At 44.3% G+C, this 22,837-nt stretch overlaps 1 long non-coding RNA gene across 1 annotated transcript in view; it reads right to left on the bottom strand.

The window, feature by feature from the left end:
- Positions 1 to 22,794, bottom strand: part of LOC132534855 (uncharacterized) — a 152,851-nt gene extending 130,057 nt beyond the window's left edge. The window contains exon 1 of the long non-coding RNA XR_009546591.1: positions 22,683 to 22,794. This is a non-coding gene — a long non-coding RNA (uncharacterized LOC132534855). The remainder of the gene's footprint in view (positions 1 to 22,682) is intronic.
- Positions 22,795 to 22,837: the final 43 nt, after the last annotated feature.

Below are 22,837 nucleotides of genomic sequence, written 5' to 3'. Positions count from 1 at the left end.
GCATCTTCCAGAGTGGCCCTGAGCTTATGCCTTCTTCCAGAGTCTTGAAAATCCATCTAGCAGGGGCCAGGAGGTAGCGCAGCGGGTTAAGCGCAAGGACCGCCATAAGGATCCTGGCTGGAGCCTCCGGCTCCCCACCTGTAGGGGGGTCACTTCACAGATGGTGAAGCAGGTCTGCAGGTATCTATCTTTCTTTCCCCCTCTGTCTTTCCCTCCTCTCTTGATTTCTCTCTGTCCTATCCAACAACAACTATAATAACAATAACAATAAAAACAATAACAAGTGCAACAACAAGGGCAACAAAAATGGGGGCAATGGCCTCCAAGAGCAGAAGATTGGTGATGCAGGCACCAAGCCCCAGCAATAACCTGGAGGCAAATAAAAATAAATCTATCTAGCATGTTCTGGCCCTGTGGGAGTGGGCCAGGGAGTTCTGGCTATAGTCTCAGGCTATACTTCAACCACGTCTACCCCTAGGGTGGGTTGGTTAGAAGCATTAACAAGCCTACCAAGTAGTGCTCTGTCCATCTGCGGTGGGAGGAGGCAAGGGAGTGGGGGTGCAGATTGCTCAAGGAGGCCCCCATTGCTGGTGTGTGTGTGTGGGGTTCACAATGATCCAGACTGGGCTGGGGTGCTGTCTACACAGTGGAGCGGAGCTCAGCGTTCATCTTGGTGTACCTCTCCAGATGACATCAATGAGGGCTGTGAAGGTGACCAGGAAAAGCCATGTCTTTTCCAGGCAGCACTCCCCCTCCGTCACGTCCTGCCCCTTGGACAGCACCTTCAAACCTTCAAGAACAACAGCTTGTAGGGGGCGTCGGCCTGGAAGATCCGTATGATCCAGCTCATAGGCCTTGGTGGGTTCATAAGGATGTGCTTGGGGTGGTTCTCGCCGCTCCCCATCGCAGAGACTCTGTGGGAAGATTTGGCTGAAGCTCAGGCCCCCTTTCAGCCACATCAGCACCAGCATAACCCCCACAAGGGGCTACTCGGCCCCATACATCTCTGTCTCCACTTGCAGAGTGTTCGGTGGGGTCTGGAACTTGGCAGGGTTGTGTGTTGGTGTCATAGACAGCTTTGATTGTCCTGATGTTGCCACTGACGCCTGCCTGGAACAGCTTGACTCAGAAAAATGTGTGTACAGAGTTTTTGGTAGGATGGTCCACAAGGCCTCACAGGTCAGAGACTGTTTCATGGCTGAGCATCTAAGACACAGCATTTAAGTCTGTCATGTGACCCATACAGGGATCTAGCGCCTTCCCCCTTTTTTTAAGCTTTATTTTTTTATTTTTTACGAGAGAGATGCAGAGAGAATGTACCGAGAAACCATAGCACTGCAGAGCTCTAGCGTATGGTGGTACTGGGAATTGCACCTGAAACCTCAGAGTCTCAGCCATGAAAATTTTTGTAGAACCATTATACTATCTCCCCAGGCCTCTAGTTACCATTTTCTTCCTTGCTGAGATGGAGTTCTCTTTCTTTTTCTTTTTTAACTTTTTATTTATTTATTATTGGATAGAGACAGAGAGAAATTGAGGGGAAGGGGAGGTAGAGATAGACAGAGAGACACCTGCAGCCCTGCTTCACCACTCATGAAACTTTCCCCCTGCAGGTGGGGACCAGGGGCTTGAACCTGGGACCTTGCACACTGTAGTGTGTGTGCTTAACCAGGTACACCACCGCCTGGCCCTGGAGTTCTCTTTCTGATATGATTTATTTTCAGTTCTTTTTTTTTTTTTTTGCCTCCAGGGTTATCGCTGGGGCTCGGTGCCTGCACTATGAATTCACTGCTCCTGAAAGCTAGTTTTCCCCTTGTGTTGCCCTTGTTTATCGTTATTGTTGTTGTTATTATTATTGTTATTGCTGTCATTGGGTAGGACAGAGAGAAATCGAGAGAGGAGGGGAAGACAGAGAGGGGGAGAGAAAGATACTTGCAGACCTGCTTCACCGCTTGTGAAACCACCCCCATGTAGGTGGGGAGCCAGAGGCTCGAACTGGGATCCTTACGCCGGTCCTTATTGTGCACTTAATCCGCTGTGCTACCACCTGGCCCCTTATTTTCAGTTCTTTCAAGATTTACATTATCACTGTGAATAAGAGAGTGAGAATGAGTACGGACAGAGGGCAGTCAGAGTACTACTCTGCTCAGCATGAAGTGATGCCTGGGGCTCCTGGGACTGTAGGCATGCAAGTCCTGTGCTCTAACAGGCTGAACTCTCTTCCCAGTCAGACACTTTGTTCTTGGAAACCTGTCACGTGGTGCACTCTCACTCAGGATCTTATTTATAGATTCTGATGATGGGAAGGGTCCAAAAAGTGGAAATAGGCCTGCATCAGTCACACTTGGCATTGTGGCTGATCTAATGGCCAAGTTTCCCTTGGTATATGCGGCCTGCTTTTGCCCACAGTCACTGTGAGTTCACACTCATAGGAAGTCAGCATCTGGCTTTTCAATGAATCAAGAGTGCATGACCAAGAAGTGTGGAGGCTGGTGTTTATTTTGAGATCACTGAGAGAAAAAAAAATTTGCCTAGAGGTGCTTATTTTCTGGGCGGAGGGAAGGGGGATCACACTCTTGTGACTGGGGGACGGGAATCTTCTTAATTTAACAGTTTCCTCCTGGCTGTCCTAGTTACTCCAGCTACTCGTCAGCATCTATAAATAGGGCACAAATAGTGCTCTCCTGACCAGCTACTACATAGTGGATTATGCACTTTTAATTAAGAGATTCCCAGAGAGTCTTGGTCCATTTTTCTGTCCTTGCAGCCAAACAACAGAGGGTGTGGTGTTTCCACAGAGAATGACTTTCTGTGACCCACAGCCAAGAAAAGAAAAAGACAGGAAGAAAGGAGGGCTCTAGGCCTCTGGGACTTGGTGGAAAGTTGGACTTGAAAGTAAAAGCTAGCTTCCCGGAACATCAACGAAGAGATACATTAATACAATGTGTGGCCCAGGTCTGGCCCCATGAATACCAACTACCAGATCTGGTCCCTTCAGTCTCTCCATGATTCCTGGATGTGTCTGCCAGATACCCTTCCAGAAAGAGTTCTGCAAAAGCCAAGCTGCCCAATTACTAGCATGTGGATAATACTCCATCTAGTGGTGGATAGGACAATTGCAAAAACAGACTCACTGGGGCACATGCCAAACTGTTCTCAAACTGGGCTTCAGACTTAAAATATCTATGCCACTGGTTCTCAGACACACTAATGTCACCCTGGAGCATGTAAAAATATGGTTCCTAGCTCCTTCCAACATGAAGATCTCATGGATCTCATCTGCTATACTCTTACCTTTAAGTTCCTGATTATTAAGCAATTTGCTCTGCTTTATATCTTAATGCTTTTCAGCCACTAATTTGCAGATGCTACCATGATGCCAACCTGACTTCCTTGGGCAGACGACCTCACCAATGTGTCCTGTAGCCCCACCTCTCCAGAGTCTTGCCTCACTAGGGAAAGAAAGAAACATGCTGGGGGTATGGATCAACCTGCCAATGCCCATGTTCAGCGGGGAAGCAGTTACAGAGGCCAGACTTTTCACCTTCTGCACCCCATAGTGATCTCTGGTCCATACTCCCAGAGAGATAAAGAATAGGGAATCTTCTAATGGAGAGGATGGGATACGGAACTCTGGTGGTGGGAACTATACAGAATTTTACCCCTCGTATCCCACAATCTTGTTGGTCATTATTAAATTACTAATTAAAAAGTATGGTGCCTGATCTATACCCCATACCAATTAAGTCAGAATTTCCTGCAGATAATACTAATGAGAAACAGCTGTCTTGAGCTGGGGAAGCAGCATAACAATTCTGCAAAAAACTTGCATGCCTGAAGCTCTAAGGCTCCAGGTTCAATCCTTGGTACCACCATAAACCAGAACTGAGCAGTCTTCTGATGAGAGACTGGAGGAGGGGTGAGAGCAGTGGTCTTTGAAGTTAAATAAATGCATTAGAAAGCAGAAATTTTTCCTGGGGTGCTGGGTGGTTGTGCACCTGATTGAGCGCACGTGTTACAGTGCTCAAGGATCCAGGATCAAGGAGCCCCCAGTCCCCACCTGTAGGGGGAAAGCTTTGCGAATGGTGAAGCAGTGCTACCGGTGTCTCTCTGTCTCTCTCCCTCTATCACACCCTTTCCTCTTGATTTCTGGCTGCCTCTATCCAATAAATAAATAAATAAATTTTTTCTGTAGCTATTTTAATCGTGTTTTATAAAAAAATCATTTCATGGATAGGAGTTTCTTTTTCAGTGTCATCAGTGGCTCACTTGGAAGAGCACACGTCAAAATCCTGGTTCCCACCTGCAGAGAACAGCCTCATGAGTGGTGAAATAAAACTGCTGTGTCTTTTTCTCTCCCCTCCCACCTCTCTCTGTTTCTATCAAAACAGAAAGAAAGGGAAAAGGGGCCAAGCAGTGGTGCATCCAGCTAAGTACACATATCACCAAGTGCAAGGACCCAATCAAGGCCCAGCTCCCCACCTGCAGGGGAGTCGCTTCACAAGCGATGAAGCAGGTCTGCAGGTGTCTGTCTTTCTCTCTCCCTGTCTCCCCACACCTCTCAGTTCTCTCTGTCCTGTCAAAAAACATATATATATATATATATATATATATATATATATATATGGAAAAAATGGCCCTTGGAAGTGGTGGATTTATCAGGCAGGCACTGAGCCCCAGCAGGAACCCTGGTGACAATAACAATAAAAAGTAAGAAAGAGGGGCTGGTGGTGGCGCACCTGGCTGAGCGCACACGTCCCAGTGCGCAAGGACCTGGGTTTGAACCCCTAGTCCCCACCTGCAGGGGAAAGCCTCACAAGTGGTGAAGCAGGGCTGCAGGTGTCTCTCTGACTCTCTCCCTCTCTTATCTCCCCTACCATCTTGATTTCTAGCTGTCTCTATCCAATAAATAAATAAAGCTAATTTTAAAAAAAAAGTAAATAAGAAAGAGAAAAAATGTTTGCCAGGAGTTGCTGTGTAGGCATCAAAGCCCAGAAATAACTCTGGTGGCAATAATGGTGATAACAATGTTTTCTAAAGTTTCTTTTTCCTTCTTTAAAGTTGGACCGTTTTTATATAGTTTACAGTAAATACAGTTGTTGGTATATGTGTAACATTTCTCAATTTTCTGCAAAACACTTTGAACCCCAGCCTAGGTTTTCCTCCACCATCATGTACCAGGACCTGAAGCACCTCCTCCCCACCCCACAGTCCTATATTTGGGTGCAAATCAACAAACTCAGGGTTGAACCATATTTTCTTTTTTCTTTCTTTCTTTCTTTTTTTTTTTTTTTTTTTTTTTGCCTCCAGGGTTATCACTGGGGCTCGGTGACGGCACTATGAATCCACTGCTCCTGGAGGCCTTTTTATTTTTTTTCATTTTTTTAATAGGATAGGAGAGGGAGAAATTTAGAGAGGAGGGGAAGATGGGGGAAAGAAAGATAGACACCTGCAAACCTGCTTCACCGCTTGTGAAGCGACACCCCTGCTGGTGGGGAGCTGGGGGCTTGAACCGGGATCCTTGCACGGGTCTTTGCACCTCATACTGTGTGCGCTTAACCTGGAGCACCACTGCCCGGCCCTGGACTACTTTTTAAATGGTGTTAACGTCCAGAATACAGGAGACGTTGCATATGGGCTTGAACCAGTGCAAGAGTTCCTACCCTGGCTACACGACCTTTTGGTTCCTCGATGCCTTACCAGGACAAACGGGAGTATAATCTCACTAGATTCCAGTTAAATTTCTGGGTGGTGATCCTGTGAATCATTTACATCTGACTCTGGTGCATAATAAATAAATGTCACTTAAACTGACAGTCCACAGCATTTACTGCGACTTGCTTCAAATACACTACAGCCACCTCACACAACGCATACAGTAGCTCTAATTCATTCTTCAATTTCTGCAAAGAGCCATCTGTGAACATATGTCCTGAGAAGTATAGCGTCCACCAAATGGGTTTCTGGATTAAATGGCATATATGTTTGGCATTTTCACTGGCACTGCTGGATAGCTTCCTTTATGTGAAGGAGAGTAATTTACCTCCCGCTGGCATGGAATGAGATGGTCTATTTCCTTGGCAAGTTCATAAGCATTGAATGTTACCAAGTCTTTTAATTCTTGCCAAAACAACCAGTGAAAAATCACACAGAAATAAGATGTCGTTCCCCATCTAGTAGAGTCTGGAGGGCTTTTTACACATTTACTGGCTGTTTTTATTTCTTCTTCCATGTGTTACCCAGTCAAGCCCTCTGCTCATGTTTCTATTGGTATGGTTTTATCTTGTCACTTGCAAGAACCCACTGTATATTAGGGATATTAACTTGTTGGTTAAGAAAGTTGCAAATATTTTTCCCACGGTTAGTGCATTTCCATTTTTTATAGTCAAAACTATTAGCAAACCCTCTTCTCCTATACTCAACAGAAATGCTATATTCATCATGTATTAATTATGAGTAAATGTTTTGAATTTCTGAGTTTCTGACCTGTAAGCTTACTTATGATCCAAAACTATATAATCCTTCAAAAATTATTACATTCATGTCACAAAAAGTTTTGCTTATCTGGTTGTAGAGGTAGATAGCATAATGGTTATGCAAAAAGATTCTCATGCCTAAGGCTCCAAAGTCCCAGGTTCAATCCCCTGCACCACCGTAAGCCAAGCTGAACAGTGCTCTGGTAAAAAAAATAAATAAATAAAATAAAATAAATAAAAAGTTTTGCTATTGGGGGGGTTGGTCGGTAGCGCAGCAGGTTAAGCACACATGGCGCAAAGTACAAGGACCTGCTTAAGGATCCCAGTTCGAGCCCCCTGCTCCCCACCTACAGGGGGGTCGTTTCACAGGCGGTGAAGCAGGTCTGCAGGTGTCTATCTTTCTCTTCCCATCTCTGTCTTCCTCTCCTCTCTCCATTTCTCTCTGTCCTATCCAACAACAATTACATCAATAACAACAACAATAATAACCACAACAATGATAAAACAAGGGCAACAAAAGGGGAAAAAAATAGCCTCCAGGAGCAGTGAATTCGTGGAGCAGGCACTGAGCCCCAGCAATAACCCTGGAGACAAAAAAAAAAGTTTTGCTATCTGGTAAGGCAATCCTACTTTAACTATTTCTCTTTATTGAAGATTCCTGTCATCAAGTTCTAAGACAGTAAGAAGTTCTTCATTATAAATGTTAGAAGGCTTTTCATGAAGCCCTAAGAAAATACTGTTGCTATGCTCATCGGAAGTAATTTAAGGTAAGTATTTATTTGGAAATCATTGACACTTTTATAAATGGTCTTTTCATGTGAACACATGCCTTTTTTATGCCTTAGAACACAAATGTCAGGGGCCAGGCAGTAGCACACCAGGTTAAGTTCACATATTACAAAGTGCAAGGACCAGTGCAAGGATCCCAGTTCCAGCCCCTGGCTCCCCACCTGCAAGGGGGCGTCGATTCACAAGCAGTGAAGCAAGTCTGCAGGTGTCCATTTTTCTCTTCCCCTGCCAACTTCCCTTCCTCTTTCAATTTCTCAGTAGTATCCAACAACAATAAAAAATTGAAAAAAATGGCCGGCCAGGAGGCTTTATAATTTCAGGTGAATTTTTATAGTGAAATACACTAATACTCATAAAGTACTCAATCAAAATGTCCAGCAAATAATAAACTATTCGAAATGTTAACTATTACTGCTGTTCTAAGCTTTATTGCTATCTTTACTTAATCTCATTAAATAATAGAAAAGACAAGGCTTAAAAGCCTCCTTACTGATGAACTCACATGCATCCTTAATATTGAAGAAAAAAAAAGATCAATTCTCTTCAGAATTGATCTGTGAACTCAATGAAATCTCCATAAAAATTCCAGATTGTGTGTGTGCATGTGTGTATTTATGTAAATTCACAGCTGATCGCAAAATTTATGTAGCAATATAACATGCCAAGAATGCCAAACAGATCTTGAGGAAAGCAAATAAAAGACAAGAAGAGGACTTACATTATAGCATAACAAGACATTATGAAGCTCAATCATTGAGACAATGTGGCATCTGAGCCAGACTAGACAAGTGATTGCTGTAACAGAGTAACAGTCCAATAATACACATTTTTAATTTATGGCAAAAGTGACACTATCATCAGAGCAACAGGAAAGGATGATCTCTTCAAATAGTGCTGGGTCAGCTGGAAATCAATGTGGACAAAATTTATGTTGGTCTCTGTGAACATTCTGCAGAAATCAATTCCAGGTGGATCATAAATCTCAATGTGAAAGCTAAGACAACAAAGCATGTAAAATAAAACAAAGGAGAATACCTTCATGATCCTGGATTAAGAAAAGACTTCTTACATGAGACACAAAGACATAAAAACCAAAACAAATGACTGATAACACTGACCTATAATGAGAGTAATAGATTCTGTTTATCAAAGGTACTGCTTGTTGCTTCAGCATAAGAAAAATAAATGCCATGTACCATATTAATAGAAAAAACATGAAACAACATGATGATCTCAGTCAAGGCATTAAAAAGTGACAAAATCTGATACCATTTCAGGATGAATGGTGAATAGTTATATAAGTATGTTTATTTGCCACCAGGGTTATCACTGAGGCTTGGTGCCTGCAGGTTGAATCCACTGTTCCAGACCTCTTTTTTTTTTTTTTTCTTATTTGATAAAGACAGAGAGAAATTAAGAGAGTAGGGGGAGATAGAGAGAGAGAGAGAGAGAAAGAGAAGAAAAGAGATACCAACAGCACTGTTTCACCGCTTGTAAAGCTTCCCCCATTGCAGGTAGGGACCAGGGGTCTGAACTCGGGTCCCTGAGCATGAAAACATGTGAACTCAACTGGGTGCACCAGTTGAGTTGTCCAGCCACAATCATAGTTTTATTTTAGAATAATGTTCTTATTTTTAAGTGATTCTCTTAAGCATAAGCCTGGGAGAAGATAAGGATGTGTGTTTTCTCTCACCACCTCTCCACATTATTCTAGAGGTTCTGGTCAAGACTACTAGGCAAAAAAATAAAATAAAACACACCTAGACTGAGAAGGAAAAAGTAAAACCATCTACTTGTAGATAATATTATCTTGTTTGCAGAAGACTTTAAGGAATCTACACCAGAGAAATCTATTTAGAAATGATAAATGAATTTAGCAAGGTTTTCAAATGTAAGACCAATATACAAAAATCAGGTGCATTTCTATATACTGGCAATGACTAACCTAGAAATGAAGTTTATAAATTCAATTTCATTTACAATAGTCTCACAGAGAATAAGATACTTAGATGTATGTTTAAAAAAGATATGCAAAATGTGTATATAGTGAAAACTACACAGTGCTGAAAGACATTAAAGAAGACCTACTTAAATGAAAAGGCATACACTGTTCCTGCACAGGGGTGGCAATAATCCCCAAATTCATCAATAAATGAAGCACAATTCTATCAAAATCCCAGCTGCCTTTTTTCCAGATACTGGCAAGCTAAGTAATTAATTCATTTGTTTTAATCCTAAAATAATTGATAACATAAACTTCAAGAGGCTGAGAATAGCTTGAAAAATTCTTTTTTTAAAAATTGTTTAAGGGGGCCAGGTAGTGGCACACAAAGTTAAGCGCACATCGTAAGTACTATGCACAGGATCCACTCACGGATCTGGGTTGGAGCCCCTGGCTCCCTACCTTAAGGGGGGGATGCTTCACAAGCAGCAAAGCAGATCTTCAATGTCTCTCTTTCTTTCTCCTTCTCTATTTTTCCCTTCTTTTTCAGTTTCTCTGTGTCCTACACACAAAAAAAAAAAAAGAAAGAAAGAAAGAAAGAAAGAAAGAAAGAAAGAAAGAAAAGAAAAGAAAAGAAAAGAAAAGGAAAAAATGGCCGCCAGGAGCAGTGGATTCATAATGCTGGCTCTAAGCCCCAGCAATAACCCTAGAGGGAAAAAATCTGTTTAAATATCATCAGTGATGTTTCACTGCTGCCCGTCAACTTTCTCAGAAAGGAGAGGGAGGGAGAGAGAGAGAGAGAGAAGGCACACACTACAGCACAACATTAATGTTTCCCTCAGTGCCATAGGACTGGGAACTCAAGCCTGGGTCATGCATATGGCAAAGAAGGTACCTTCCCCAAGTAAGTGATCGCACCAGCTCTATTTATGTAATGAGGATGAGAGAAGGCTCTAGCATATAGGGATTAGACCAAAGAAGTCATACATGTAAGTTCTGGGCTCTACTACTGAACCACCCCCATGGTCAGGAGACTGGATAATTGTAGGAAGTAAAAGCATAACTAGAAGAGCATACTGCCTAGCTGCAAAATGCAAAACTACAGCAACCAGGGCAGTATGATCGACACAGGGACAACCATATAAACCAACGGAATGGATTCAAGAGTCTAGAAGGGAATCTTTGTATCCAGGATCAATTGATTTTTGACAAGGATGGCAAGACAATTCGTTAGAGAAAGAATAGTCTTCTAAAAAGGTAGTGCTGAGACAATTAAATATTCACATGCAAAGGAATGTATTTAGACCACACCTGACCTCATGCTTAAAAATTCAAAATTTGAACCACAGACCAAAGCTGTAACTATAAAACTCTTAAAGGAAAATACAGGTGCAAATCATTGTAACCTTGGATTAGGCAGTAGTTACTTGGGAATGATGTGAAAAGAAGCAATAACAACAACTCAATAAACTGGATTCCATCAAAATACAAAGCAACATTAAAAAATGTTGTTGAAAGAAATTAGAGAAGATAATAAAACAGAAAACATTCCACATTCTTGCACTGAAATAATACAATTAAGGCTGCAATAGTCCTCAAATGATCAACAAACTAGTTTTTGGGGTTTTTTTTTTGCCTCCACAGTTATTGCTGGAGCTTGATGCTGGCACTACGAATCCACTGCTCCTAGCATCCTTTTTTTTTTTTCCATTTTATTGGATAGGACAGAGAGAAATAGAGAGAGGAGGGGGAGATACAGTGGGAGAGAGAAAGACACCTGCACACCTGCTTCACTGCTCGTGCAGGTAGGGAGTGGAGGCTTGAACCCAGGTCCTTGTGCTTAGTACTATGTGTGCTTAGCAGGATGCACCACAGCCCAGCCTCCAACTGAGCACATTCAATTAAAACCCCAGCTGCATTTTGCAGAAAATGACAGGCTAATTAATTACTTAATTTTAAGTAATCCGAGAATTAATATAAAATGCATGGAACGTAAAATAACATAACAATCTTTATGTCTTTTTAAAACATTTATTGAAAGGGTTAAATTTTTCAAAGAACAATATCCAAAAAAGTGAGAAGACAATCCACAGAACAGAAGAAAATATTTGCAAAACATATATGCAATAAAGAGACTTGTACCCAGTATATATATATATATGTATATATATGTATATATATATGTGTATATATATATATACACATACATACACACACATATCCATCTACACACACACACACACACACACACACACACACATACACACACACACACACACACACATATCCATCTCCTGAAATGCACAGTGAAAAACAACCCACCTGAAAAGCAGGGAAGGGATTTAGGTAAATATATCTCCAAAGAAGATATACCAAGGGACTGGGTGGTAGCACACATGGTTGAGCACACGTTACAGTGCTCAAGGACCCAGGTTCGAGCCCCCGGTCTGCATCTGCAGAGGGAAAGCTTTGCAAGTGGTGAAGCAGTGCTGCTGGTGCCTCTCCTTTCTCCCTCTCTATCTCCCCTACCCTCTCAATTTATGGTTGTCTCTAGCCAATAAATAAAGATAATTAAAGAAATTTTTTTCAAAAGAAGATATACCAAGATATACAAAGGTGCCTCAAGTAGCACTAGTCACCACAATGAGATTCTGCTCTGCGTCCTCTTCAGAAGGGTGCTGGCCAAAAGACAGACAATAGGCTGGTGTTGGCAGGATACAGAGAAAGTGGAGATTTCAGACCTTGCAGGTAGGAATATGAATGGCAAGACTGTCTCTGAACACAGCAACGATGCCTCAAAAAGTTTGAACACAGTCACCCTATCAACCAGCAATTCAGCTCCCAGCTTGCAACCCAAGAGAACTGCAAACGCATGCTCACAGGAAAGCTTGTGCATGAATAGCAGCATGGTTCAAAATAGCCAAAGAAGTGGAAAAGCAAATGTCCATCAACTGATGAACTGATAAGATCTGTTAGGACCATCCAACAGAATAGTAGCCAGTGACAGAAAGGAGTGAAATGCTGCTATACTCCAATGTAAATGTACTGTGCACAAATTACAGTGATAGAAAGGAGATGCAAGTGGTCCAGGAGGTGCTGCAGTGGATAAAGCGCTTGACTCTCAAGTGTAAGGTCCTGAGTTCAAGCCCTGGCAGCACATGTGCCAGAGTGATGTTTGGTTCCTTCTCTCTCTCCTCCTATCCTTCTCATCAATCAATAAATAAAATCTTTAAAAAAAAAAAAAGGAGATGCAAGAGAATAAATACATACGGAAGTGTCCTGCTTACAGGAAGTGTCCAGAATAGGTAAGTCTATAGAGACAAAAAAGTACACCGGTGGTTTTGAGGGGTGGAAGGAACAGACAATGGAGAATTGGTGCACAACTTTATGAGAATACTATCAGCCACCAAAATGAACATTTTTCCATTTGTACTTTTTGGTGTGAGGGGTATATCTACATTTGCAAAAGACACCAGAAGGAAAGTCAAGACTCGTCACAGAAATCTTTGAAATACATAGAATCAGAGAGCTATGCATACAGATACAAGAGAGGACTTGTATCTGGAATATAGAAAGGAGAAATCAAAGAGCAGAAGACACACTGCTTTACAGAACACACACACACACACACACAAGATGTGAGCAGACATGCCACAAAAAAAGACAATAAAGAAACTGAAAAAAATTCAACTTCATTAGTAATTGGGAAAATTGTAAAGTCTTATACCTAACACTAATTCTGCCCCTCCTCTATCCTAAGCTCAAGCCTTCATTCTGAGACACTCATTATAATGGCAACGATTTAAAATACTGAAGCACCCTAGGACATTACTTTTTCCATCGCTCCCAAAGAGGATCATTTCTAGCCCTGTAGCTTAGTTTTGTTTGCTTTTGTATTGTACAGTCTTTTGAGTCTGGCTCCTTTCACTCAATCTTGTGTTTGTGAAATTAACCCACACAAATACATGTAGCAACAGGTTGATTCTCTCAGATTGCTGTGCTGTGTTATGTTGTCTGAATAGGCTACCGTTGACTTACTCATTATGACTGCTACTGAGCACTTGGGCTCTTTCCAGTTCTCGGCTATTACAAATAACGCCGCTATGTTGACTGAAAGAAGTCAGAGGCATAGGAATGCATAGAGTGTGATCCCATTAGGCTGGCTGCTCTATGGTTTTAAAGGGAAGAGGCTGTGCCTAGGAGTGGAGACGAGAGGCTTTTAGATGTCGTCTGTCTTGTCTTCCATTCCTAGACCTTGACATTGCTAACACCTTTGTATACTGTTTGGGAAAGTGGGCAGAGCATTTAGCCCAAGTCTTTGCTCTTCCTAAGTGACTTCCTAAGTCACCTCTTTTGCAGTCCCAGGGAAACTCTAGTTGACAGAGTGGGGAAGGGGAGACTGACTGCTTTAATTCAAACACTATCTATTCCCTCACAGATCAGTTCTGAGTCTCTTGCAACTCATGTCTAGTCAGTAATAACCCCAGATCGTGGCTCAACCAGTCTCCATTTGACTCATAATTGTGTGTGCCCAAACCTCCAACATGAGGTCCTGCTTTACAAAGTTCAGCAAAAATTATTTCCGGCTCTATGCACTGTCTTGAGTTATATCTGCACCACGGTCCTCTACTAACTTAGCACATGAAGACATAGCCACTTGTGGGAACCTGCTACCCATCACTGAGATCCCTGTGCCAAACCCCAAAGTGACCCCAGTGAAAGAGCATGTCTAGGATCTAAGCAATTTGCTGATCCTCGCCAACATGACTCACTCCCACCCATCCAGTAGCACTGAGTACATAGTGCAAAACTCCACTACTTGTTCCTGTTGCTGCAAGAGATCAGTGACTTTTGCTTTCTCCCTTCTTGACAATTATGATGTAAGGATATTGTGCTGGCTATGCCAAAAAGGACTATTCTGGGGCCAGGCGGTAGTGCACTGGGTTAAGTGCACATGGTGCGAAGCACAAGAACAGGCATTAAGGATCCCGGTTCAAGCCCCCGGCTTCCTATCTGCAGGGGGGTGGCTTCACAAGCAGTGAAGCAGGTCTGCAGGTGTCTAGCTTTCTCCCCCCATCTCTGTTTTCCCCTCCTCTCTCGATTTCTGTCTGTTTTATCCAACAACAACAATAACAATAACAACAAGGGCAACAGAAATGGGAAAAAATGGCCTCCAGGAGGCAGTGGATTCATAGTGCAGACACTGAGTGCCAGCGATAACCCTGGAGACAAAAAAAAAAAAATTAAGGACTATTATACTTGAAGCTCTGAGGACCCAGGTTAAATTGTCAGCACCACCATAAGCCAGAGCTGAGCAGTGCTCTAGTTTTTCCCTGTGTATGTGTATTCTTCCCCCCCCCCTCTCTTCATCTCTCTTACTGAAATAAAATGAATTTGAAAAATGTTTTAAAAAAGATATATGAATATCTGAAACATTGTCCTTCCATCACCACAATGGCAGATCAAGTCAAGACACACACCTATTTATCTCCAGCCCTGCTCCACAGAAAGCAATCCTCACACAGTGTACACATATGAGAGGGAGATATTACTCCTTAATATACAAAAAAAAATGCCCAGCTCCTTTATCTTTCTGACGTCTATTTGCTAGCAACTCCAATTTGATTGATTTCTCTACTATTCATTCCCCAAGCAAGTCTTTATTCCACTAACAAAGGAACAGCCCATAGTGAGAAGCAAATGTGTGCTCAGCTGCCTGGAGTTGAAGATTTGAAAGCGATCTGTTGGGAGGAACTTGGGAATCTCCCCACGAAGTAATAATGTTTGCTGGGGCCAGGGTCTGAACCAGGGACTGAACCTGCTATGGTTTGCCTAGCATGTGCTCGACCCACTGAGTCACTTCCCCAGATGCCTTTTAGGTTTTTTGGACTCAAAAAGCAACCAACACTTCAAGGTGATGAGTCCCTACTTGTCAGTATTGCTTAAATATTTATCAAAATACTGCAGTAAAAGTTTGTCTGATGGAAGGAGGACCCTGTGGGGTCATTTTCAATACTCATCACTTCCTGGCCTGTCAAACGCCTGTTCAATCCAGGCTGACTGGGTGGCCTCAGGGCCTAGATGTCCTGCTCCAGTCTCCAGTGAATTTTTAGAGGTGACCTAGTAGGCCTTGTGCTCTAAAAGCACTGGGATTTCTCGTGCCTGCCCCGGGAAGGTCCAGGTGGGTGTTACCACTGCTCAGGGATAATTGCTGGGGTGAACCTACAAGGAAATAAAACCAGGCAGTGCCTCATCTGCAACTGCCACTGTGGAAATGCAAATGCGGAGAGTGGGGAAGATTTACATTCTTCCCATCACCTAATTTATCTGGATCCCCACCTTCATTTGGGACCTCAAGGGTGCAGTGAAGCAAAATCAGCAGGGCGCTGGGAACTCTCACAAACACACATCCAATGAATATCGTCACTCTAATGTCTACTGTGACATATCTTCTATGATCTTTTTAGAGATCTGGGCTGGAAGGTGGGGGGAGAGTGACAATTGTCATCCATCATTTTTTTTTGTTTTCCTGAATGCAAATGTAGAAATTAGGTCTCTAGGCAGCTGGAGTATCTGATGATTGCAAACCAACACATTTTATCATCTGCAAGGTTCTGGAGGTTGGAAACCTCAGGCTAAGCTGAGTTGTTCTGGTTCAGGTTCTTATGAAAAGCTGTGGGCCCTGGCTGCAGCCATCACAGGAACTGCCTGGGGCTGATGAATCTGCTTCCCAACTCGGTCCAAGGGCTGCTGGCAGCCCTTAGTCCCCAGAAAGCTGTTCGCCAGATGCTTCAGTTGCTCACTGCCTAGGCTTATCCAAAGAGATGCTATGGCATGACCTTTGGGGGAGAGTTGAGGGGGTGCTGTCTGGGGTTCCCAGAACTTTGGTGGAGGATGCAGTGTAGTACTACACTGCTGTTAATCTTGTAAACCATTAAGTCACTAATAAAAAATAATATTAAAAATCTGTCATCCATATAGGTCTGGGTTTGTTTCTGGGCTCTTGGTTCCATTCCACTGGGCTAAGGATCTGTATCCAGATGTGGAATCCAAGTGCCAGACACCTGACATTTATATGATGCCATAAACCCATGTTACTCAATAAAAATTTATTTAAAAAAAAAACAGTCACACAGAGGTTTCAGCTCAGCAACATTGAGATTAAGGGTAGAGAAGGTGGCTTTCTGTAAAGCCCCCAGGGGACACTGTCAGTGCCAATCCAGGCACCAGGCTTTGAGGACCACTGGGAACACCGTAGCAGAGGGCAGGTGGCAGCTTGTAAGAGTCAGGGACAGGAGGTGTATAATTACGGTAATGAGCAGCAACACTGGAACGCAGCCTGGGATAGGAACAGCAGACTCAGTGAGCCACAGAGATGACTCACAGCACACAGTGTTCCCAGGGGAGAGAGAAATGGGGCTGCTGATGAGACACCACTAATAAATACAGTCTATAATCAAAAGTCAAAGGCCACTTTCCAAGCTGGAGTCAGTTCCCATGGACTAACAACTCCTGTGGAGAGGAAATACCGTGTTGATCCCCGGCCCTTCCCTAAAGGGACCACAGTCATTTATACTGGAAAAAGGGGGAGTGCTCATCTCTTTCCTGAGTCACTGCCAAGTCCAAGTGGACACTGATCCCCAGGGACCCAAAACATGCTGGTGGCTTGTCTGTTTAGGGACTGGGGGAGGAGGTTCATCTCACAAATAGATTTCAGCCCAGACAAAGCAGATTCAGAAAATCAACCTGGGACAGAATTACACACTGAGGGTCATTATTGGTACATTTGCTGCTATTTAAAGCTGCCAGAGGGCCAACAAAATGGCTCCTCCCTTGGAGGGTGCGCTGCCTTGCCATGTGCCCAGCTACCACACAGGAGGGAATGTTGGAGCTGTGGTCTGTCTCTCTTTCTCTCTGCCTCTATCTAAAAGTAAAATAATAGAAATAAATAAGTAGAGGCAGCAGATATGGGGGTCAGGAGACAGCTCACCAGGCAGCACACACACTTTACCATACGCAAGGACCTGGGTTCGAGCCCCTGACTGCCACCTGGGAGCACAGGCACTGGGGAAACTTTCACAGCTCCAGATTCTACTGAGAAACGACCTGCTATTCTCAACCTCCCAACCAGAGCAGAGACTGACAGAAAAAAGTCAGGTGGGTCCTCTAAGCAGTCCCCAGGCTGCTGGGCTTCAGTGAAACTCAGGCCAACCGAGGCTTACAGGAAACAAGTGTAGGCTGGCTCTGCAGGCAGCGCCCCCTCCTGGCAGCTAGAGAAGTCTCATAGCCTGGAACTTAACAAGATGCTTCCAGGGCTGTTCATTCCTGCACTGACAGCAAGCTTCTTGCTGTTGGCTCATCTACTGAGATCAGTATGTGAGGCTAACACTTAAATTCTTGCTCTTCAACCCTCTGAGAAGGCCGAGTTCTGCTTTCATTAGAAATGTGGTAACAGGCAGGGGAGATTCCCTGCAGGTGTTTGCTTGCCAAAGGGGGCTAAAATTAAAAAGAAAAAAGTCTAGCTTACTGTCTTAGTGCAGTGGGAAGCAATTTCTTTTGCATTTAGAAATGTGATTTGGGGCCGGGCGGTAGTGCACTGTGTTAAGCGCACATAGCAAGGACCTGGGCAAGAATCCCCATTGGAGCCCCTGGCTCCCCACCTGCGGGGGGGGGGGGGGGTCACTTCGCAAGTGGTGAAGCAGGTCTGCCGGTGTCTCTCTTTCTCTATCTTACCCTCTCCTGTCGACTTCTCTCTGTCCTATCAAAAAAAAAAAATCGAGAAATCAGCCAACCAAGCACCCTGGAAAGAAAGAAAGAAACAAAAGAAAGAAAGAAAGGTGATTGCAGAAACTCTAATATATGTACAGACTCCTCAGAAAGCCCAAAGCAAGCATCGTTTTATTTGATCCCACTGGTGGGGGGAGAGAGACTTTCTAAATATACATATTTGGGTTTTGCTCTTCTTTTCCTTATATTGCATATTAAGACAATATATTCATTATTTTTATTGTGTGTGAGAGAGACATCAGAACAGAATTCCACTGTTTAAAATGATCTATTTACTTATTTTATTGTCACTAGGGTTGTCACTAGGGCTTGATGCTGGCACTATAAATCCACTGCTGCTCACTGTGGCCACTTTTTCCTTTTTTTTTTTTTTCCTATTTTATTTGACAGAACAGAAAGAAATTCAGAGAAGATAGAGAGTAAGAGAGAAAGACAGACACACCTGCAGACCTGATTCACCATTTGTCAAGCATCCCCCCTGCAGATGAGGAGTGGGGACTCAAACCTGGATCCTTGCACACGGTGCTGTGTGTGCTTAACTGGGTGCACTACTGCCCAAACCCCTGCTCTATTTATATTTTTGTCCTTCATGTTTTTATGTGGTGCTGGGGATCAAACCTTGAGCCTCACTTTAGGCCAGGGCTTCCTGGCAACCCAGGGCCTCTGTTTGCAAGGCATGAGACCTCCCATGTCCACTTCCCAGGCTCTATTCACCCATGCCTCTATCTGAACATTCATATTCTATACAGCCATATAGGTGTATTCATCCTTATGGTTCGGATCACCACTGCACTGAAAGGGAGGACTATCAATAAGAGATGAGGATTTGCCATACATCATTTATAGAAAAGCACAGTCGTTAATATGATAGCAATGGGGGGGCAGCTTTTAAAGCTCTCTTACAAACAATAATAAAATATGTGACCCATCTTATCATAAATTACACATGACAAACGGATCCCTGATGAATGTTCTCATTGATTTTTACAGAACTCTGGTGCACCCAGCTAATCTATAGTTGGAACTGCAGGAGAATAGCAGGACAGGGATATTGGCTGATAGCTCTGTTTACCTTAACAAGAAAGGCAAAGGTGAAATAACTGAGCTCCACTCACTCTCACCACAAAGCAACTTTCTGCTAACTGGGACAACAGTCTCGATGCACTAGGAAGACATTGCTTCAGTTGTGTGTGTTATTTGAGATTCAATAAAGGCAGACATACCATGCTACTCAATCTAAACTGTGTTATAGGTAGATTCTCCATCACTTTCCTTAAATTTAGGCCATCAATAAGACAGTAAGTCAGCAATTAAGGAACCAGGTACTAAGTTCTGTGCTGAATATGTGTTGAGTAAAGATGAGAATAACAGGGGGCCAGGTGGTGGCAATTAAGAGCACATAGTACTAAGCACAAGGACCCGCTTAAGGATCTGGGTTAGAGCCTCCACTCTCCACCTGTGGGGGGGTGGGGTGGGACACTTCACAAGCAGTGAAGCACGTCTACAAGTGTCTAGCCCTCTTCCCCTCCTCTCTCAATTTCTCTCTGTACTGTTCAATAAAATGGAAAAAAAAATGGCCGTCAGGAGCAGTAGATTCATAGGGCTGGCACTGAGCCCCAGAAATAGCCCTGGTGGCAAAAAAAAAAAAAGATGGGAATAATAAACATTACACAGCATTCCACTCTGTGGGTACACTAAACGCCCCCACCTTCAAGACTGGACTATGGGGGGCCAGGAGATATCTCACCTTGTGAAGGGCACGTCTTACTACCAGAGAAGCCCTGAGTTGGAGTCCCAGCACCACATGGGGACACCATGGGCAGCAGTAAAGATGGGAGTGCAGCACTGTCTCTCCTTTTCTGCCTCTATATTTCTCTGTCTCTAGGGAAAACAAGTCCTGGAAAGCCACTCAATGGCAGTGTCAAAAGACCCCTAGAACTGCACTTAAAAAAAATACTAAAATGCCAAATAACCAGAAAAAGCAAATAACTAGGAAAGTATACATTTTAAGTATTTATTTCCACTGTCATCTGTTTAATTATGGGTAAGCTTCTGTAAATTAATTAATTTTATGTAGCGTTGGGAGAGGCGCCCAGGGTCACATGAATGCACCTCTCTGACTCAATTTTATCTATATATTGTTCTCTGTCTGTCTCTCTGTCTCTTCTTTTTGTCAGAGCACTGTTCATCTCTGATTTATGATGTTGCTAGGGATTGAACCTGGAACCGTGGAGCAGCCTCAGGCATGGAATTCTTTTGCATAACTATCAATGCTATGCTATGCTATGCTATGCTATGCTATGCTATGCTATGCTATGCTATGCTATGCTATGCTATGCTATCTCCCCCAGCCCCATTACTTAAACACACACACACACACACACACACACACACACACACACACACACACGTATATTACCTAAAGCATTTATTCACTAATTTAGGTGCTGTCCTTAGACAATTTGCTTTGCTTCTCTGAGCTTCTTACATATATATATTTTTTTACCTCTGGGGCTATTGCTGGGGCTTGGTGCCTGCACCACGAATCCACTGCTCCTGGAGGCTATTTTTCCCCTTTTTGTTGCCCTTTTATTTTTTAATCATTGTTGTAGTTATTATTGTTGTTATTGATGTCGTTGTTGTTGGATAAGACAGAGAGAAATGGAGAGAGGAGGGGAAGACAGAGAGGGGGAAAGAAAGACAGACACCTGCAGACCTGCTTCACCGCCTGTGAAGTGACTCCCCTGCAGGTGAGGAACTGGGGGCCTTGAACTGGGATCTTTACCCCAGTCCTTGAGCTTTGTGCCACGTGCACTTAACCCGCTGCCTGACTCACGATTTTCTTTTCTTCTGCCACCAATGTTATCACTGGGGCTCAGTGTCAGCACTATGACTCTATTGCCCCCAGCAGCTATTGATTATTTTTTATATCTATTTATTTCCCTTTTGTTGCTCTTGTTTTTTACTGTTTTATTGTTGTAATTATCATTGTTGTTATTGATGTCGTTGTTGGATAGGACAGAGAGAAATGGAGAGAGAAGGGGAAGACAGAGAGGGGGAGAGAAAGACACCTGCAGACCCGCTTCACCGCCTGTGAAGCGACCCCCCCTGCAGGTGGAGAGCCGGTATTTTTAAATTCTACTTTTTAATTGGATAGGACAGGGAGAAATTGAGAGGGGAGAGGGAGATAAAGAGGGAAAGAGACAGACATCTGCAGACCGACTTAAGCACTTTCCCCCCCTTGCAGTGGGTTGTGGAAGACTGAACCCAGGTCCTTGTGCATGGTAATGTGGCCCCTGGTTGTCGTTGTTGTTGTTGTGTGTGTGTATGTGTGTGTGTGTGTGTAACAGAATGCTGCTCAGCTCTGGCTTATGGTGGTGCTGGGCTTGAACCTAGAGGATCCAAGCTTCAGGCATGAGAGTCTTTTTGCAGAACCACTATGCTATCTCCCCAGCCCTGACACAGACAGATCTTTTCTTTTTTTGTTTTCTTATTTTATTTAATTTCTTTATTGAGGGATGAACAGATTACAATAAATACAATACTTTGTACATGCACAGCATTTCTCAGTTTTCCACGTAACACGACAACCCCCACGAGGTCCTCCTCTGCCAGGATGTGTACTCTCCCCCCACCCCAGAACCTTCTGCTTGGGTGCAATCCACCAACTCCAGTCCAAGTCCTGCTTAGTCTAAGTCTTCCTTTCTGGTGCCAGCAGATTTTCTATATGCACACCTGGAACCTACTTATATTATGCGCTACTAGAGTGGTGCTTCAAAAAAATTAAAAGTCATTTAAAATGTGTGTGTGTGTGTGTGTGTGTGAGAGAGAGAGAGAGAGAGAGAGAGAGAGAGAGAGAGAGAGAGAGAGAAGATATCTGGGGGCTGGGTGGTAGAAAAAGGGGGAGAGAGATAGAGGGAGAGAGAAATATCTGGGGGCTGGGTGGTAGAGATAGAGAGAGGGAGAAGGAGGGAGGGAGGGGGAGGGGAGATAGAGGGGGAGGGGAGGGGAGAGGGAGGGAGAGAGATATCTGGGGGGTGGGTGGCGGTCCATCCAGTGGCGCTCACACATTACGATGCGCAAGGTCCTGGGTTCAAGCCCCTAGAAGCTTCACAAGGGGTGATGCAGGGCTGCAGGTGTCTCTTTCCCCCTAACATTTTCCCTGTCTCTATCCAAAAATAAATAAATAAAATTTTATATTTAACCCGTGACGCCCCACCTGAAGGCCGCTGTGGCAGCTACTGTGGCAGCTCCTGGGTCGCCTCACGCCACCCGTCCCGGTCACCGGCGACGCCCCCACACCCTCCGGTTCCCCCTGTGGAAACAAGCGACCGTCCGTGACAGCGAAGCCGCCTCTCGCGTCGCCCGTCGTGGCAGCAAGATGGCGGCCGCGCCACGCTGTGTGGAGGCGGAGGCGGAGGCGGAGGCGAGCGAGGGCTGGGAAAGGCCGCCCTCACCACGCACTCTCCTCCCGTCTGCTCCCCCGGACAGTGTTAGAAGCCGGTGTTGGAAAAGGCAAAACGCACCTGGGGCGGCGCAGCCCCCTAGCCAGGAGCTCGTCCTGAGGACAGACGCGCGATTAGATTCCCACAGACGAGCGAACGCTCTCCGGCTGGGAGATGCACAGTGCGCATGCGCAGCCGAGAGCCGGCTAGGCGAGAGAGAGAGACAATACTGGAAAAGCAAACCTGCCGTCTCCGGCGCCTCCAAGGAGAAGTCTCGGGCCGGTGACCGGCGTGGCGGCGGCTTCCAGCTCGTCCCTGAACGCCGGGTACAACCGGGACCCACCGCAGGCTCCGCGCGCCCCGCAGCCCCCGCCGCCCCGCGCGGCGTCCCCGCCCGC

Source organism: Erinaceus europaeus, chromosome 20 (assembly GCF_950295315.1).
Source record: "Erinaceus europaeus chromosome 20, mEriEur2.1, whole genome shotgun sequence".
Taxonomy (NCBI): Eukaryota; Metazoa; Chordata; class Mammalia; order Eulipotyphla; family Erinaceidae; genus Erinaceus; species Erinaceus europaeus.
Note: the sequence above shows the minus strand (reverse complement) of the source record. Positions and strands in the feature narration are given on the sequence as shown.